This window comes from Rosa rugosa, chromosome 3 (assembly GCF_958449725.1).
Source record: "Rosa rugosa chromosome 3, drRosRugo1.1, whole genome shotgun sequence".
NCBI classification, from domain to species: Eukaryota; Viridiplantae; Streptophyta; class Magnoliopsida; order Rosales; family Rosaceae; genus Rosa; species Rosa rugosa.
The window spans coordinates 26721875-26727874 of record NC_084822.1 but is presented as its reverse complement, the minus strand read 5'-3'; positions in this window follow the sequence as shown (position 1 = coordinate 26727874).

The window sequence follows — 6000 nt, the reverse complement described above, 5'->3', positions numbered from 1 at the left end:
TCATCATGCAAAATATAATATATTTTGAGGAGTGAAATCCACACTCTCTATTTTATAATTCACACTCCTTTCTATTTGTAATTCATATAAAGATACAAAATTTTTAAGTTATTAAAGACAAATCTTTAAATTACTAAAAATAAAAAGAGAGAATGTGAATCGTAAAATAGAAAGTGTAAATTTCACTATTCTACATTTTTTCTTCTTACATTGGAAGGATTATTATAATCCAATTCTTTTCTGTCCTTCACAACTCAGACTAATCTTATATGTATAGAAAGTCACCAAGCGTCTTGGGCTCCAGTTATTTATAATATTGCGCAAAAGATCAACTAAAATCATTAGGTGGGGGAGGAGGTGAAACTACACCCTATTTTTTTTTGCAAAACACACCTCTATTTTCCTCTTTTGTCATACATGTGTCCCTTGTAAATATAGTCATGCAAGATGGAAGAAGGGTGTGGTTTACAAAAAAGATGTTTCAATTTCACTCTCCATCATCAATTATTCATTATCATTCTATTGATCAATGGTATACTAAATATATTTTTATCTATAAATGAAAGTTTAGAATTTAAATAATTCGAATCGTCCACACGAGATTATAATGTAAAGTCGTTTAACTTGAAACAAAAGAAAAAAAATAAACAAACAAACACTTCTAATCAAGAGCCTGACTATTTCACATGTGATGTAATAAGTTACGTCATATATTCTCCCATAAACTATTACACCTTGATTAGTTTTGACTTTTGAAGGCGCGCGCTAGGATTTTAATGAGTCGATGACCATATAATTTACATGCATATTATACCAAAAATGTATTTTTAGACGACTCAATAAAGAAAGGCCACCATTGTTATAAGTTGTCATTAAATTCTAATTTGAATGCAGTTTAGGTACCATTATTACTAAAAGTGTGGTACTTATGGTCGATCATAAGGTTAGACTAGGTTGGAGAAAAGGCGCTTTATTTGAATAATGGCATATCACTTTACAATGAGGCTCTCTTGGTAGGTAAAAAGTGTTCTTCTTTTCTACAAAAACAGGAATGGATATAATGGTATGTGCCCATCGACAGTATATATTGTCTATTAGAATAAGAGTGTATCATATGCAGCGAATCTTTTTCGTTTGTTTAATTTCCACTTGATAATAAATCAATAGCTCCAACATGAGATGGGGGATTGTTAATGTTATTAGGGTTTCCCACGTTTCTGTAATTTTGTCTTTACATCTAATGTGAGGTGCATATCCAAAAGGGACAATTGCAGGAACAATATACTCATTATTCAAATGGATCAAGTCCAAGATCAAATAAGGGTGATCATAGTTATAATCAAGTTGGGGAGGTGCTAGCTTGTAAGAAGGCAATGGAATTTGTGCTGGACCATGCTTTCTTTCCTGCCATATTGGAGACAGATGTGTTGGTAGTTCAAGGTCAGTTGAGTGTTTCTACTACTGGTAATACGTCCGTTCTGGGACGATTATATGATGATATGGTGACTATGTTGCAGTCTCATTCTTTTGTGAAGGTGACTCATGTAGGCCTCCTGGGCAATGGTGTAGCCCATCAGTTAGCAGCTTATGCTTGCTCTTTGCAGCAAGATTGTTTTTATTTTTCTACTCGCAAGATTGTTTTTATTTTTCTACTCCTCCATTTCTTTCAGCTGCAGTTGCAGCGGAACTTTGTATGGTTTGATTGACTTTCTATTGCAATAAAGGGCTGACTTCTTCTTTCAAAAAAAAATAGTTATAATCAAGTTAATTAACCACTGCAAGTGGCATAGTGGTTCTTGCTTAGTTGGGTGTGCTCCTCAACCTAGGTTCGAATCCCGAAGCTGTCAAAATGGCCAGACAGACACTTGCTGCAATGCACAGTTAGAGCATTTCACATGCGCTGAAGGAGTTTATCTTGGGCCTAGGTAGCCTTTGGGTTCCCCTTGACAAAAGTAAAAAAAATAGTTATAATCAAGTTTCTTATTTTATCGGAAAATATAACGGTTACTTGTGGAACAGAAGCCACTAGAGTTAAATCTGAATCGCGTATTTTTTTAATATCATGAAATATTGACGCTGTTAATCTGTATTATTAGTGGAATAATATTTTTTTTTCCTTTTGATGTGCTCTTTGGATGTATATACACTTTAGCTGAAATGCATAACAATTTATGCATTTTTATTTTTCATAGTTGGTTGATTGAAATATTTTGCCACTGTGAAAAAAAAAAACAGTAATTGATAATTTTGCCACATGATATATGTGCACGTATGTGCAATTATTGTACCAGCACTATAAGAACTTAATTACTCAAAAGCAAACTTGTTTTGCTTTAGTGAAAACTCTATTTTAATGCTATATATTTTTTTAATTAGCACTTGAGTACATTGTCAAAGTGATCGATAATATGTATTATTGAAGTGGTCATATATTAAAAAATGCTAGAATGCTAGCATTTTTCCACGCATGTTATTGCAGAGAAAATAAAGTGGGAGAGAGAAAAGTGGGTTGTGGATATTTTTTTTAAAATTTTTTTTAATAAAAATACATTTTGTAAATGTCTTAATTATTCTTGTGATTTAATTAATTCTCAAAGTTTATTAATTTTCTGTCAAATTCTGTCAAAATTTTAGATTTTAACTAACAAAGCCTATTCTCTTAATAATAATATAGATATATACATGTATAAAAAGTCTACATGTACCATCATCTGACCTTAACTCAATTGGTAGAGCGAAGAACAATAGTGAAGTCTTTGGGATTAACCCAAATGGTGCAGAAGGGTTGAGAATTTGGTTATGATTAGGATTAAGTTAGAACATGATTGAGGTACGTGTATTTGGTGGGATAATTATTTTCAATTTAGGAGGTCATGTGTTCGAGCCTCATGAAAGGACAAAAATGGGTGGGGTTAAAAAAAAAAAAATTAGAACACGATTCGATTTTGGGTGATTCTAGTTAGACCTCCAAATTTGATATTTGGATCTCTCTTATTTATTAAACCTCCAATTCACTTTTTTGAATACTTAAATAGCTAAGTTCACCTCTATAATTTTACCAAAACACCCTTGAACAATTAAATTGGTATTTTCAACAACTTTTTATTTTTTTATCTCTATGAAATCAACCAAGAAGAATTTTGTGAGCTAACTGCCTACATTTTTGGCGTACTTTTAGTGGTAGAACCATAAAGTGATTCTTGGAGGGCCGAACAAGTACACAATTACAAAGATATTTTGTTAATTCAGATCATAGTGTTTTTTTTTTTTTTTTTTTTTTTGCTATATGGATGGTTCTAGAAAAGACTTTGGTTCTCAAATAATAAAGATATATCGATTAAATTGAATTAAAATGAGTCAATATCGGATCCTAATTAGTAACAACTGCACCAAAATATTCAACGAATTATAAGAAAATATCAAATTAGATTGTTTTGAATGTACTTTTGTATTAAATGATAGAGCCATGTATATAATTTATTATTTTTACTTAATTATTTTAGGTAAATTATAAAATTATATAGGTAATATAAGGAAATTCTGAAGAAAAAAAAACAATATATTGAATGTTACATGGGGGAGGTAAGAGCATCTTTAGCAGACTCTCTACTTTGGCTCCGTAGCTATTTTAGAGAGCATGTTTAGCTTTTTATCTATTTTAGCAGCTGTACCAGACTCCTAAGTGGCTCTCCATTATAACTTTTAGCTATCTCGCTCCTAAATATTGAGAGCGAGATGAGGCTCTCTATAATTTAAAACATTCATTTTGAGTTATTTTATGTAATTTATAAATACATTTAAACTATTTAATCTTCATTTAAAAAATAATTTAAATTCAAAACTAGCTAAAATAGAAAGCACTGATGCAGACGTATTTCTAAAATGGCTAGCCAAAATGATTTTTTAGCTACTTTGGCTAAAATTTGACTCAAAAATAGCTAGCATTGCTAAAGATGCTCTAAGAAGAGTATTTCTTTTTTCTTTTTCTCTTTTATCCTTATTTGTCTTTTCATATGAGTTGATAAAATCTATTGATAATTGAAAAAATATGGAGGTCCAAATATCAAATTTAGAGATCCAACTAGAACCACCCTTCAATTTTCCTCTAATATAACTAAAAATAATTTTTAAAAAATCTAAAGATACCGAGTCTCTCTCGTAACATAATTTTAAATAAAAAATAAAATATACCATCATATATAAGGATTTGGAAATGATCCTAATATGGGGATAAAGATATGATAGTAACAAGTAGGGTTTCTCTTTCGGAAAGTGGTCATTTTTTTAATTTTTACTTTTTCTTGCCTTGGTTGGCCCCAATGATGTTTCCAGAAAGGTCTCATTGTCGTTCTTAATTAAACTATTGAAATTGTATAGTTACGCCTATCAATAATTAAAGCTCTTTTATACCCAAACCATGTCATCTGTAGTTTCCACATGCATTGTCTGTCTGGCTTAACTAACTTTCGGAGAAAGTTAGTTGTTGGCTTGTTGCTATTGAATTAGTAAATATGCCAACACTAATTTGAGATTTTGAGGCCAATGAGAGCATTTTTAAGTTATTTTAGCTTTTTATTTATTTTAAAGAGCATGTTTAGTTTTTTTTTATCTATTCTAGCAGCAGCAAGTGACATATTATAACTTTTAGCTATCTCACTCCTAAATATAGAAAGCGAGATGAGGTTCTCTATAATTTAAAACATTTATTTTGAGTTATTTTATATAATTTATAAATATATTTAAACTATTTAATTTTTATTTAAAAAATAATAGAAATTCAAAATTAGCTAAAATAGAGAGCACTGATACAAATGTGTTTCTAAAGTGAATAACCAAAATGACTTTTAGTTATTTTGGCTAAAATTTAACTTAAAAATTGCTAGTATTGCTAAAGATGCTCTTATATTATTATGTTATCTATGTACAAATTGACTAATTGATTTACGTCATTGTCGTTTGCATTGTTCCACGCATTGTTCCACCAAAGTTTAACAAAGCACGATGGATGCCTATGAATATATAGCTCTTTTACTTAATTAGATTAATTAATTGTACATCTTTCGGTGATAAACATGAACATGTGCAATATTTGTATTTTCTTGATAAAACGGTCCACTTATTTTACACACATATTTATCTATATTGACTCAATAAAAAAATGACATTGAGGTTGAGTGACTCCATTCGAAATGATGACCCAAAAAAATTATAATACATGAGTGCAAATTGTTGCTCTTCAGATAACTTTTAAAAATGCATGTTGCTCTTTTATACTTCTAGTGTTATATCGGTATAAAAATAAACTTGTATCTAAGTGAAAAACCAAAAACATACGAGTCATAATACGTGAAGTGTATACCAACAAGTAACACTAAACCTGGTAATACAAAGTTTATCACAATTTTTAATCATCAACTGATGCGTGTTTTATAAGTTAGATGAATGAATTAAATTTCAAGCTAAGTCATATATATTAATGATTAAGATACTCGCATAGAAACAAGGAACCATTCTATATATGACATATGGCAATGCAAGCAACATAGGATGCAATTGTTTTTTAGAAGCTGGCATAAACATGTGATGCATATTTTATTTATTTACAATATGGACCTTCCCCTAGTTATAGCGTAGGGTTCATATACCAGGATCTAAGCTCCAAACCCGGATCATCTCTCACAGTATTTCTGTACATATACATGTGTTCGTATTTATATATGGATGTTAGTCGTCAATTACCAAGTACATAACATAACATGCGATCCTGAATCATGAACATGGCAGTACATGAAGGGAACCAGTTAATTAAAATGATTTGTATATAGGAAGAAAAATATTTTGGTAAAGATAAATTTACCCCAAAAGCACTCTCATATTTCCAGCCATCGATTCGGAATGGATTGAATCTTCTAATCCAAAATAAGACTGAAGCCAAGGATATGTTTTGAGTATCATCAGAATTAAGCTTGAAGATGGCAAAATAGTGAAGAGGGAACGATT